Raw genomic sequence first — 15,319 nt, forward strand, 5'->3', positions numbered from 1 at the left:
TAATAATCATTAAGTTAAAAATAAAATTGAAAGCTATTTATTTTAATAAGTAAATTATCAGATAAGCTTTGCCAAGTCTAAACAATTGAACAAAAGAGAATAAACATAATAAATTAGTAGTAATAAATAATATAAAAATATTTTTATATTATGAAGGAATAATATATACCAATACACTTAAAAATAAAAAAATAAATTTGTCTAAAATTATTTTCAGAAATACAAACTACCAAAATTGGCTTAAAGAATAAGGCTGGGTGCGGTGGTTCACACGTGTAATCCCAGAACCTGGGAGTTTCACTCTTGTTGCCCAAGTTGAAGTGCAATGACGCAATCTCAGCTCACTGCAACCTCCGTCTCCCGGGTTCAAGCGATTCTCTTGCCTCAGTCCCCCTAGCAGCTGGGATTACAGGTGTGCGGCACCACACCCTACTAAATTTTGTATTTTTAGTGGGGACGCAGTTTTACCATGTTGGCCAGGCTGGTCACGAACTCTTGACCCCAAGTGATCCACCCACTTTGGCCTCCCAAAGTGCTGGGATTACAGGCGTGAGCCACCACATCAGGCCTGTACATAGTTTTTAAAGACATAATGCAATTGCACATTTAATAGACTCCAATATAAGTTTCATATAAACTGGGAAATCAAAATATTCATGTGACTTTATTGTGACATTTGGTATGTTGCACTGGTGCAGAACAAAATCCATATCTTTGAGATGGGCTTGTATTTCATTTATGTTTTCACAATTGCTTCTCTTTGTTCAACCTACTATATAAAGACTTAGCTTGTGCCACTTCTTCAGGTCTTCATTTTCCTTTGGGGGTTCCCACATGCATATAAAAATCTGTATGTTTTTCTGCTGCTAGTCTGTCTTACATCAATTTAATTCTCAGGCCCAGGCAGAGACCCCGAAGGAGTAGAGGTTAAATTTTGCTTTACCTACACCAGTAGTGATCATAATTACCTCCACTCTGAAGAGCCACCCACTGAGATGCAGCCCAGCAATGAGGAGCAGATTCTATCTAAAGAACAATCTGAGCCCATTATTTACGAGGAATAGACCCATATTAAGGCCTATTTCTAAAGGACCAGAAATAGATTCAGGACCCACCGACCATACCTCCGTAAACTCTCTGTCTTTGTTTGCCAGAGCATAGAATTGTAAAAAAATGACTCAAGGAGCAGATGCTAAAGTTTCTAGGTAAATACATTGCCAAAAGAATGCCAAACTTGGATCACCAAGATTCAGGACAGCGTAACTCCTGAGGTATCACCAGGCAGGAGAACCAGTACCAACAAGAGGTTGGTGCAGCCCAGAAGGGGAACCCTCCCCAGTGTCTGTCTTACATGCAGCCATGAGCACAACAGACTGAAACCTCGTTTATTGCCAGGTCAGGGAGTCCCAGGATATGTGTGTGAACTAGGGACTTGTAACCATGATGTGCTTTCCCTTTCTTCCCTATTTTGAATGTGAACTTTTATTGTAATTTTTTCCCTTTTACTACTTACTATTCTATTCTTACGTAGATTTCTTACCATGTAGAATTTCGTTTAGTGAACCTGACTCAAAAGATCAGACAAATCACTCAAAGATCCTGGGTGTAGTAAATTACGCCCCAGGAAAACTGAAAATAAATAAATAAATAAATAAATAAATAAATAAATAAATAAATAAAATAAATAGAAAAAGAAAAAAAAGGACAGAAAAGAGAATTTTTCATAGTTTTTAATAACCGTTTTCTAACAAGTACCATTATAACAGTACTAATGAAAATCAAACATACTTCAAAATTGTTTATATAAGAAAAACCTCTCCCCAAAATCCAACTGTACAATCAAATCTCTTTGCTTTCTCAACTTTTCCTTCTGATTTTAGTCTTTGTGAATACACAACTGAACATGATATAATCTGAAAATTTCACATATGTATATAATCTTGGAGCTAAAAAAAAATCATGGTCTTTGTCAAAAAGCCAGAAAGACCTGGGATCAAAAGTGAATGGAAGTCCTGGCCATGGGTGGTGGCTCACATTTATAATCCCAGCACTTTGGGAGGCCAAGGCAGGAGGATTGCTTGAGCCCAGGAGTTTAAGACCAGCCTGGGCAATATAGTAAGAGCCTGTCTACACACAAAAAAAATTAAAAAAATAAAAAAATAAATTAATTAGGTGCAGTGGTGCCCACCTGTGGTTCCAGCAACTTAAGAGGCTAAGAGGTAAGAAGATTGCTTGAGCCCAAGAGGTTAAGGTTGCTGCGAGCTGTATTCACACCATTGCACTCCAGCATGGGTGACAGAGTGAATGCAAGTCCTACAGGATAATTTGGGCTGTCTCCTGTTTGGGAATACTCACATTATGTTTTACATTTCATGTGTATGGAGGGCTTCTCAGCAGCTAAGGAGTGGGATGGAGAAGTCATGTACCTTTGAAGATTCATTCCATCCCAACACACCATTCATTTGGCTTCACTGGACTTACACAATCCTGATTCTGGGAGTGGTTCATATAACCCACACCTGGCCAATGGACTGCACCCCTCATCCCCACCATGATTAAAGCAGTTGGCTCAGGGAGGGGCAATCATCACTAGCTAAATTATTTTCCACTTGCTTTAGTAACAAATTACCACTGACTCCAATTTTTAAGGTTCTACTGTGGGTAAAATGCTATCAAACAGCATGGCATGCCACAGAAAAATCTTTCATGAGAGGAAGAGTCAATTGATGTGGCAAACTCCTTTGTTGTCTTATTTGGAGAAATTGCCACAGCCAAGCCAACTTCAGCCTCCACCACACTGATCAGTCAGCAGTCATTAATATTAATGCAAGATCTTCCACTAGGAAAAAGATTATGACTCGCTGAAGGCTCAAATGATTGTTAGCAATTTTTTTTTTAGCAATGAAGTATTTTTAAATTAACGTATGTACTTTTAAAAATAACATTTCTATGCACTGGGAAACCAGGAAAATTTTTGTAACTTGCTTTATTATGATATTTGCTTTATTGTGGTGGTCTGGGAATGAGCTCTCAATACCTTTGAGGTATGCCTGTATATGTTATATATATACATTTACATGTGTAAATGTTATATGTTATTGATTGGTTGACAAAAATATTTGATGAAAGGCTCATATTTCCCCCAGGGACAATTGTTTTCCATTCACTAATTTAGGGTTCCTGATGACTATGAAACAAAACCATCATGAATAACAAGAACCAAATGTATTTCAATCTATGACATGGTAATACAGTCATGTGTCACATAATGTTTTTGTCAACGACAGACTGCATGTATTATAGTGGTCCCATGGACTTTTAATGGAGCTGAAAATTTTCTGTCACCTAGTGACATCGTAGCCCTTGTAAGATCATACTGCAAGGCATTACTCAAGTGTTTGTGGTCATGCTGGCGTAAACAAACCTACTGCTCTACCAGTCATATAGAAGTATAGTCTTGTGTTACGTAACAACAAGGATATGTTCTGCGAAATGCATCATTAGTTGATTTCTTCATTGTGCAAACATCATAGAATGTACTTACACAAACCTATAATGGTATAGCCTACTATACACCGGGGCTATATGATAAAGCCTATCATTCTTAGCCTACAAACCTGAAGAGCATGTTACTATACTGAATACTGTAGGCAATTGTAAAACAATGGTAAGTATTTGTGTATGTAAACATATTTGGCTAGGTGTGGTGGCTCACACCTGTAATCCCATCACTTTGTGAAGCTGAGAAGGGAGGATCACTTGAGGTCAGGAGTTTGAGACCAGCCTGGGCAACATAGTGAGACCCTGTCTCTACAAAATAAAAAATAAGAAAATACCTGGGTGTGGTGGTGCACGCTTGTAGTCCCAGCTACTCAGAAGGCTGAGCTGGGAGGATCACGTGAGCCCCAGGAGGTGGAGGTTGCACTGAGCTGTGATCACACCACTGCACTCTAGCCTGGACAGAACAGTAAGATCCTGTCTCAAAAAGAAAAAAAAAGACTATGTTACCAGCTCATGTATTTACTATACTGGTCTCAAACTCCAGGCCTGAAGTGATCCTCCCTCTTTGGCCCCCTAAAGTGTCCCAAAGTGCTAGGACTACAAGTGTGAGCCACTGTGCCTGGCCAGGGCTGTTTCTTTCTGGAGTCTCTGAGGGAACATATGTTCTGTGCCTGTCTTCTAGCTTCTGGTGGTTGTAAGTAATTCTCGGCATCTTTTTGGCTTGTAGCTATATCATTTCAATTTCTAAATCTGTTCTTAACATGGCCTTCTTCCCTGTGTCCTCTGTGTCTCTCTATCAGCACCTTTCTCTTTTTCTCTTATAAAGAAATGAGTTGTAAATTTATGGCCCACCCTAATCCAGGCTGACCTCATCTGACCTTGATTACATCTGCAAAGATTCTATTTCCAAATAGGGTCACAATCACACAAGTATTGGTGGTTAGGACTTCAACATATCTTTTGTGGGGACACAGTTCAGTCCACTCTACCCTGTTTTCAGTTAAATTAGCTTAAGTGGATATCTGCTTTTTTCTTGTTCTAAGACTCTCGCAGACAGAACTCCAGTGACCTTCAGCTTCACTCCTCAGTCACCAATTTTCATAGCTCTTACCAAGACCCAAAGTGAGAATTGATAGTTATCTCTCACTTTCCACAGGAACTTTTTAAACCTAATCTATTCCATTTATAAGTGTTTATCTTTGTCTCCCCATGCTCATTGATACTTCACTTCCTTTCTATGGTGGGTAGAGAGGTCCCCACTAATGAAGGATGTGGCAGATTTCAGTTCAATATCAGAAAGTGCTCCACCTGATATATCATGTTTTAATTATAAAATTTTTCAAAGAAGAGTGGAAAGAATAGTATATTTTACCCTAACCACCTTTAACAGTATAAATTCAAACACCCCATTCTTATCAAAGCCATTTACTCTTCAAAATGTCCCACCTGGTTTCCCCTACTACATCTGCTCTTTGATCTCACTACAACCTTCAGCCTCTGTTTTCTCTATTTTCTCCCTTTTTATTTTCTTTCTACATCACTTACATTCCCTGATTCAAAACAAACTTAATTTTTACTGTCAATATTTTCCTCTTAATAGCCGTGGAAGGCAGGTGAATTCCTCGGCAGGCAGGGATGGGTCCCTGGTGAAACTCAACCTTGAAGCCGAGGATAGTCTAAGGCTTGAAAACTGAGATGCCAGTTCTGGATAGAATCCACAGACCAGAATGAGGACTCCCACTCCCATTTGGCATGCTTCTTTCCAATTGGTCTTTACCTTTCACCATATACCTATCTTTCTGTGATTGGCTATGGGCCGAGTCTTCATTTGCATAGAGTGAAACGTCACTCCAGCCCACCATCAGTTGTGGGCCGAGCCTTCACTTCTGCCTTCAGTTGGTTTTTTTACAACATCGTGTCTCTTTCTGAGTGGTGTTTTTTCCAAACAGCCCCCGGACCAGTCAGCACACTCCTCCTTCCTTCCCAGTCCATATAAACCCTGAACTTAGCCCTGCAGCCAGCAACCATCTTTTGGATTCCCTCTCTGCTGAGAGCTTTTTCTGTTGCTTAGCAAATCCTACTCTGCTTTACTCACTCTCCAGTGTCTGTCTGCCTTATTCTTCTTGATCATGGGACAAGAACCCGGAACTCACCAAACTGCAGGAGCACAGGAACTATAGTGCTCCAGCTCACTGAGAGGCTGGTGGCAGGAGTAAAAGGACTGTAGCACTTCCTCCCACTTGCCGAACTACAGAAGGGAAGAAGCCATCAGGCACCACTCCCTCCTGCTCACCAAACAGCAGAAGTAGGAAAGCTGCAACATTCCATTGATTCCTTGCCCTTCAGTTGCATCCAATGGAAAAATTCTAAATCCAGATCTAATTGCCTTCTTCATGCCTATACTTGTGCCCTTGAGAGCTGCTAGAGAAAATTACACCATTTAGGCCTGTATACAGTTCTGACTTCCAGCCTAGACTCTCACATCTTTTGGCAGTCCTTCAGAATTGATAGTTATCTCTCACCTTACATAGGAAATTTTTAAACCTAATGTGTTCCATTTATAAGTGTTTCTCTTTGTCTCTCCATGCCCATTGATACTTCATTTCCTTTCTATGGTGGGTAGAGAGGTCCCCACTAATGTGGCAGGTTTCTCTGACCATTCCATTCCCCAAACCAAAACAGACAGACATATAGATATACATATACTCTCTCTCTTCCTGGAGCTAGAAGCTTCTCAAGGTTAGGAAAAGTAAAAGGGGAATTAGAGTAGCTATGCAAGGTTGGAAAAAATGTGATCTTCTTTTAGTATTATAAAGTACAAGAAATCCCTTAGCAGTGAGGACCATGCGGTGTCTAAGGCAAGTGCATTGTTACCACACACTGTGTTGCAGCCAACCTCATGGGATGTGCCCTCTCCAGGCTCACCCAGTACCTTATGAATTAATTGAGGTCCTGGTTAGACTTCTCTGTGGCCTCTGGGGAGCTGTCATGGATCCTTTGATTCACTTTGAGAGCCTTCATCCTCCAAATCCAAATCCTTAAAAACAACAAACAAACAAAAAAACAAACAAACATATGTAACTCCCATAACATCTCTAATTCTCTAATGCGAATGGGACAGAGGCAGTGTTTGAGCAGAATTCTTCCAAGGGTCTGTGTTTGCTGAGATACTTGTGCCCCATATACCTCACAGGGGTACAGTACAATTGGAGATTGTCAAGGGAAAGTTTAAGATTTACCTATTTGAGGTGGCCCACTGCTTTTAAAGTCTCATCTCCTGTTCTTCCAAAGACTTACCAAATATAATGAGATTGTCTGGAAACACCATTATGTCCAAGGAATTTATATTTTCAGACATTCTCTCTATATCACCTGCTGGGGTAGCTGGGGTCCCGGAGACACAGCTTCTTTTAGATTTCGTGTTTTTCTTCCACCTAAAGTAGGGTCGACTCATTTTTTTTCTGAGCTAGACCTTTTCTTTTCTTTGTTTTATTTTAATTTCTTTTATTGGAATAAAGCTGCTATTGGCTGGTCTACAGGGTTCTTCTTCCATTTTACCCCCAAGTATATTCAGATATTACATACTTACTTCCCTGAGTCTGAGGCAGGTGTCTTTAAATAGGTCTAAAATAGGCATCAGCCTCCTGAGTAGCTGGGATTACAGGCATGTGCCACAACACCCTGCTAATTTTGTATTTTTAGTAGAGACAGGGTTTCTCAAAGTTGGTCAGACTGGTCTTGAACTCCCAACCTCAGATGATCCGCCTGCCTCGGCCTCCCAAAGTGCTGGGATTACAGGCATGAGCGACCACACCAGTCATACAGATCAGGTTACAAGTCAGCTATCATTAGCCAAATCTCTGCCTGCAAGGTCAGAGAGGTCAGATTACAAGTCAACTACCATTAGCCAAGTCTCTGCCTGCATCTGTAACAATGCTCCTCTTGGGGGGAGGGGGGAGGGATTGCATTGGGAGTTATACCTGATGTAAATGACGAGTTGATGGGTGCTGACGAGTTGATGGGTGCAGCACACCAACATGGCACAAGTATACATATGTAACAAACCTGCACATTATGCACATGTACCCTAGAACTTAGAGTATAATAATAATAATAATAATAATAATAATAATAATAATTTTAAAAAATGCTCCTCTTGAGGGAAGTATTCTGTCTTGCTGTTTTGGGGGAAGAAATTGTAGACTCAGGGTGATATTTAGTCAATCAAAATTTCCTCCTTCAGTATACTGAGAGAACATGTTTCTGTTTTCTTTTCTCTCTCTCTCCACTGTAGGCAATAATCACCCAGAACTCTGTTAGCATAAATTTTATGCAAATTTTGTTCAACAATGCTAACTTGGGGAAGAAGAACAGAATTTGTATAGTGGTTTAGCAGGGTCAATTGAAGTTTAGGTAGTTTGGAGAATTAGTCAAGGATTTTCTCCTATCAATAATTTGTGCAGATTAGCAGCCAGGATTTGGGAAATTTTGGTTTTTTCAACAGGAATGGAGAACAGCTGGGATCTCAGGTCATGTACAGGAGGGAGTAGAGAGGAATAGTTGCAGAAACCCAGTGGAAGATTCTCAGTCCTTCAGAATCTCTTATGTTATTTTTAATATAATAAATACTTTAATATGCAAAATATATGATATATGTACATTATTTACATATCTTTATATATGTTATATTTATATATTATATATAAAAGACAAGCAAGCATATATTATAGACAAAAAGAAGGTTATTTCATAATGATTTTACAAGCATTATGTATTCTTTTTCCTTTAGCATTATGTACCCTTAGAAGGAACATAGAGATTCTTGCAATATATTGTTGAGGAACAAGAGATACTGTTCACAATCTACTAAGTCATCTGATTCCATGAGAAGGAAGCATTGTTTTGTGGTAGTATCTCCCATAAGAACAGGATGAATCCTCTGGAAAAATACCCACTTAAAATTTAAAATTAAAAACAAAAATTTAAATTTAAATTTAAAAAAGCCACCACCACCAATGCCACCACTACCATCATTACCAATACACCATTAGCACCACCAAGCACTGGCTCAGCAGTTAGAACATTTTACATTTTCTTCTTTCATTTTTTTTAAGATGGAGTTTCACTCTTTTCACCCAAGCTGGAGTGCAATGGCACGGTCTCAGCTCACTTCAACCTCCGCCTCCCAAGTTCAAGCAATTCTCCTGCCTCAGCCTCCCAAGTAGCTGGAATTACAGGCGTGTGCCACTACATCCAGCTAATTTTGCATTTTTAGTAGAGACGGGTTTTCTCCATGTTGGTCAGGCTGGTCTTGAACTCCCAACGTCAGGTGATTCGCCCGCCTTGGCCTCCAAAAGCACTGGGATTACAGACGTGAGCCACCTCACCTGGCCACATTTAAAACTTTCAATGTGAAAAATTGATCTCTTTTTGACAAATTGTCTTATGCCATATTTCATATATATCTTAATTTTGTTAGATTCCAAACTCCAAATATTATGACATTAATACTTAGTTAATATGGTGAAGTGAGTAATTTTCTATAATAAAATGGTTTTTCTAGAATACTTTCTAGAAAGCAGAGAGCTTTGTATTGCTAATATTGTTTCTTTTTTTTTTAACAGGGTACATTAAGCTGCCAGCTCATCCCAGTTGGACAAGCTGCCTTGTCTTTCTCTCCTTCCTTGCTGTAGGAGTTTTCCATCATTTCTCTGCTGAATTCCAGTGCTCTTTCTTAGATGATCTACATGCTATTTTAGCACTTCTTTGTCTCATCAAACTTCTTTAATGTCATTATTTTGAATTCCTTTTCAGGCATTTTATAGTTCGTTCTCTCTCTCTCTCTCTCTCTCTCTTTCTTAGACATAATCTTGCTCTGTCACCCAGGCTGGAGTGCAGTGGTTCGATGTCGGCTCACTGCAACCTCCGCCTCCTGGGTCAAGCGATTCTCCTGTGTCAGCCTCTCAAGTAGCTGGGATAGCTGGGATTACAGGCATGTGCCACCATGCCCAGGTAATTTTTTTTTTTTGTATTTTTACTAGAGACGGGTTTCACCATGTTGGCCAGGATGGTCTTGATCTCCTGACCTCATGATCCGCCCGCCTCGGCCTCCCAAAGTGCTGGGATTACAGGCATGAGCCATCACGCCCAGCCTGTAGATTTATTTTTCATTGCAATCTGTTGCTGGAGAATTTTTGTGTTCCTTTGGAGGTGTCATGTTTCCTTGATTTTTAATTTTCCTTGTGTCTTTATATTGACAATTGCACATCTGGTATAATAATCACTTCATTCAATTTTATGAATTGGTTTTGGTAGAGAAATACTTTTTTTCTGTAGATGTATCTATAGCATTGATTGGATGGGGTACTTTGGCTTTGATTCTAGATGGATGCCATAGTGTAGTATCTGTATTATTTCTTTGGCTCTAATTAGTGGCAGTGGTGTTTGTGAGTTCCTTAGTGGCTTAGGCTATGATATTCAGTGGAGGTTGTGGTGAAGCTTTGCTAGGGACAGGGACCTCAACGAGGGCCTGGTCTTTGGGCCACATTGGTGGCAGTGGTGGGCCAAATGGGCCAGTCCTTGGGTCCCTGGGTAGCATATGCAAGCACCAGTAATATCAGGTCTCAGCAGGTTGATCCTTGGCCCTTCAGGATCTTGAACTGGTGCTAGTAGTGGCAGGACTATGCTCTGTGGGTGGGTGGGTTCTTGGGCCCATTAGGCAAGTGTTGTTCATGTTCAAGTGAATAAATCCTTGTTGATCTTTCAGTCTAGTTGGGCTGGCAGGTATATCTGTAGGTGAGTTCAATCAATCTCATGTAACAGGATTATGTAAGAAAAACATACTGGATGAAACTGGCAAGGCCTCTTCCTCAGTTGTCAGAGATATGGACAGGAGTTTTTTCTTCCCAGAAAATATTCCCAAGTCATCTTGAAGACATGGTAGCACTTCCTCAGGTTGCTCCTAAGGGAAACATTTAACATATTTTAAATCTTATTCGATGATAAGAACAAATAAATCTCATCTTATATCTTGCTTTTCCAGCACTTAATTTGATTACAAGACCATTTTGATTGCAAAAAATACCAACTACCAGCTGGGCACGGTGGCTCATGCCTATAATCCCAGCACTTTGGGAAGTTGAGGAGGGTGGATTACCTGAAGTCAGGAGTTTGAGACCAGCCTGGCCAAAATGGTGAAACCCTGTCTCTACTAAAAATACAAAAATTAGGTGGGTGTGGTCGTGGGTGCCTATAATCCCACCTACTTGAGAGGCCAAGACAGGAGAATCACTAAAACCCAGGAGGTGGAGGTTGCAGTGAGCCGATATCATGCCATTGCATTCCAGCCTGGATGACAAGAAAAAAAAAAGAAACACAAACTAACAAATTCAAACTAGATTAAGCAAAAAGGTAATAGATTGATTCATATAACCACAAAGTCTATGGGTAAGGTTGGTTTTAGGCATGGGTGAGCCTAGGAGCCTACACAATATTCTTAGGACTAGGACAGTTGTTTTCTTTGTTTTTTTGTTTTTTGTTTCTTTTCTTTGAGACAGAGTTTTGCTCTTGTTGCCCAGGCTGCCAGAGTGCAATGGTGCAAACTCAGCTCACTGCAACCTCTACCTCCCGGGTTCAAGCAATTCTCCTGTCTCAGCCTCCCAAGTAGCTGGGATTACACGTATGTGCCACCACACCTGCCTAATTTTGTATTTTTAGTAGAGTCGAGGTTTCTCCAGGTTGTCAGGCTGGTCTCGAACTCCCAACCTCAGGTTGCCCACCTCAGCCTTCCAAAGGGCTGTGATTACAGGTGTGAGCCACCACACTCAACCTGGACCATTTTACTTTATTGTTCAACTTTGTTTTCTTTTGGATTGGTCTAATTCTCAAGTTCCAAGTACAGATACGGCTACTAATAGTTGTAGGCTCAGAAAATCCCTTCAGTTAGTGCTTGCTTTACTTACAGCAAATGTTCTAGGGAAGAACATAATTGGCTTGTGTGACAGATGACTCCCCAAAGATGTCATGTCCCATCCCAGAACCTATGAGTCTGTTACCTTACATGACAAAAGAAACTTTGAAGATGTAATTAAGTTAAGGTTCTTGAGATGAGATGCTCCCCATTGAGATAACCTCCCCTCTTGACATTATCCTGGATTATCCAGGTGGGCCCCAGGTAATCACAGATGAAAGGCAGGAGGTCAGAGAAGAGAAGAGGTACTATGCTGTTGGACCTGAGGATGGAAGAAGGGAGCCGTGAGCCAAGGAATGCAGGTGGCCTAGAAGCTCTAAAAGGCAAAGAAACACATTCTCTCCTTGAGTGTCCAGAATGAACGTAGCCCCAAGGACCCATTTTAGACTGATCTCCAGTACTGTAAAACAATAAACTTGTTGCTTTGTTTTAAGTCATTAAGTTTGTGGTAATTTGTTACCAAAGCAAGAGGAAAGTAATTGCCTGTGATGATCGTCCCTCCCTGAGCCAACTGCTCTGACTGTGGAGGGGAGTGAGAGGTAGTCCATTGGTGTGGGTTATATACACCACTCCCCGAATCAGGGTTGAGCTAAGTCCAGTGAAACCAAATGAATGACGTGTTGGGGTGGAATGGATCTTCAAAGATACATGACTTCTCCACCCTACTCCTTATAGCTGCTTAGCAGCCCTCTATACACATGAAATGTAAAACATAATGTGACTATTACTCAACAGCAGACAGCCCAAATTATCCCTTAGGTCCTGCATTCATTTTGAATCCAGAGCCTTATTTTTTTTTTTTTTTGACAAGATCTATGAGTTTTAATTCCATGAAATTACAATAAAGCTCCAAGATTATATACGTATGTCAAATTTTCAGATTATATCCTGCTCAGTTGTGTGTGCATGAAGATTAAAATCAAAAAGGTTGAAAAAGAAAGCAGATTGGTTTCTATGGTGGGTTTTTTGGGAGAGGTTTTTCTTACATAGTTTATTTTGAAATATGTTTGATTTCCACTAATACTGTCATAGTGGTACTTGTTCAGTAAATGGTTATTGAAAACTATGAAAAGTTCTCTGTTCTCTCTAATCTTTTTTTTTTTTTTTTCATATTTCCCCAGTTTTATTGTGGCATAATCTACTACATCTAGTATCTTTGAGTGATTTGTATTCTTTTGAGTCAGGTTCATGAAATTCTACATGGCAGGAAATCTACATAAGAATTCAATAATAAATAGTGAAAGGACAAAAAAAAAAAATTACAACAAAAGTTTGCATTCAGAAGAGGGAAGAAGGGGACAAGTCCATAGCACACACACATCCTGGGGGTCCCTGACCTGGCAGTAAATTAGGTTTTAGTTTGTTGTGCTCATAGCCACATGTGAAATAGACACTGAGGAGGCTTCCACTTCTGCAGCTGTACCAAATTCCTCTTGGTACTGGTTCTGCTGCTGAGGAGGTACCTCAGGAGTTAAGCTGTCCTGGGCCTTGGTAATCCAGGCATGGGATTCCTTTGGCAATGTATTTACCTTGAAAACTTAGCATCTGCTTCTTGATTCACTTTTTCACAATTCTATGCTCTGGCAAGCAAACACAGAGTTTGCAGAGCTATGGTCTGTGGGTCCTGAGTCCATTTCTGTCTCTTCAGCAACAGGCCTTAATACGGGTCTATTTCTTATAAACAATGGACTCGGGTTGTTCTTCAGAGTGAACCTGCTTCTAATTGCTGGGCTGCATCTCAGAGGGTGGCTCTTCAGAATGGAGGTAATTATGATCATTACTTGTATAGGGAAGGCAAAGCTTTACCTCTCCTTTCTTAGGGTCTTTGGCTGGGCCTGTGAGCTACACTGAAATAAGATAGATGGGCAGAAGACAATCATTTGGATTTTTACATGTACACAGCAACCCCCAAAGAGGTGGCAAAATCTAGGCCAGCCTGGGAAACATAGTAAAAACCTATCTCTACAGTGCTTACATATTAGGTTGAACAAAGAGAGGTAATTATGGAAAAGTAATTGCCCAGACTAGGGCAATAAACTGAATATCACGATTATGTCACATAAATTTTTTGTTTTCTCAGTTTATATAAACGTTATGTTTACACTATGTTGGAGTCCATTAAATGTGCAATTGCACTATGTCTTAAAACTATGAACATATTTTTATTTAAAAATACTTTATTGTGGCTGGGTGCAGTGGCTCATGCCTGTAATCCCAAGACTTTGGGAGATTGAGGCGGGCAGATCATGAGGTCAGGAGATCGAGATCAGCCTGGCCAACATGGTGAAATCCCGTCTCTACTAAAAATACAAAAATTAGCTGGACGTGGTGGTGAGTGCTTGTAGTCCTAGCTACTCGGGAGGCTGAGGCAGGAGAATCGCTTGAACCCAGGAGGCAGAGGTTGCAGTGAGCTGAGATCGCGGCACTGTACTCCAGCCTGGTGACAGAGCGACGCTCTGTCTCAAAACAAACAACAAAATAAAAAACAAAACACTTTATTGCTCCAAAATGCTAACAATCATCTGACTCTTCAGTGATCTTTTTGCTGGTGGAGGGTCTTGCCTTGATGTTGATGGTTGCTGATTCCTCAGAGTGGCAGTTGCTGAAGGTTGGGGTGACTGTGGCAATTTCTGCATCATTTCTGCAGTGACTTCCTCTACTGAAGTTTGAACACCTCGAAGCCACCCATAAGGATGAGAATCAATTTCTTCCAAACTTCTGTTAATGTTCATATTTTGACCTCCTCCCATGAATCACAAATATTCTTTTTGGCATCAAGAATGGTGAATTCTTTTCAGAAGGGTTTCAATGGACTTTTCCCTGATCCATCAGAGGAATGACCATCTATGGCAGCTATAGCCTTACAAAATGTATCTCTTAAATATGACTTAAAGCTGAAATTACTCCTTGATATATGGGCTACAGAATGGATACTGTGTTAGCAGGCATGAAAACATTAATGTCCTTGTACACCTCCACTAGAGCTCTTGGGTGACCAGGTACGCTGTCAAAGAGCAATAATATTTGAAAAGAATCTCTTTTTCTGAGCACTAGGTCTCAACAGTGGGCTTTCAATAGTAAACTCTGCTGTAAAGTGATGTGCTGTCATCCAGGCTTTGTTGTTTCATTTACAGAGCACAGGAAGAATGGATTTAGCATCATTCTTAAGGGCTTAGGATTTTCAGAATGGTACATGAGCATTGGCTTCAACTGAAAGTCACCAGATGCATTAGTCCACAATATGAGTCAGCCTGTCCTTTGACACTTTGAAGCCAGGCATTGACTTCTCCTCTCTAGCTATGAAAATCCTAGATGGCACGTTCTTCCACTAGAAGGTTATTTTATCTACATTGAAAATCTTTTGTTCAATGTAGCCACTTTCCTCAGTCATCTTAGCTAGATATTCTGGAGAACTTGCTGCAGTTTCTACATTAGCACTTGCTGCTTCACCTTGCACTATTATGTTATGGAGACAACTTCTTTCCTTAAACCTCATGTATCTACCTCGGCTGGCTTCCAAGTTTTCTTCTGCAGCTTTCTCACCTCTCTCAGCCTTCACAGAATTGAAGAGAGTTGGGTCTTGCTCTAGATTAGGCCTTATTTAAGGGAATGTTGTGGCTGGTTTAAACTTCTATCCAGAGCATTAAAACTTTTTCCATGTCAGCAATCCAGCTGTTTTGCTTTCCTGTCATTTGTGCATTCACTGGAGTAGCACTTTTAATGTCCTTCAAGAGCCTTTCCTTTGCATTCACAACGTGGCTGTTTGGCACAAGAGGCATAGCTTTCAGTCCATCTTGGTTCTGACATGCCTTCCAATTTAAAATGAGAGATATGTGAGTCTTCCTTTCA

The sequence above is a fragment of the Chlorocebus sabaeus genome, chromosome 7 (assembly GCF_047675955.1).
Source record: "Chlorocebus sabaeus isolate Y175 chromosome 7, mChlSab1.0.hap1, whole genome shotgun sequence".
NCBI lineage: Eukaryota > Metazoa > Chordata > Mammalia > Primates > Cercopithecidae > Chlorocebus > Chlorocebus sabaeus.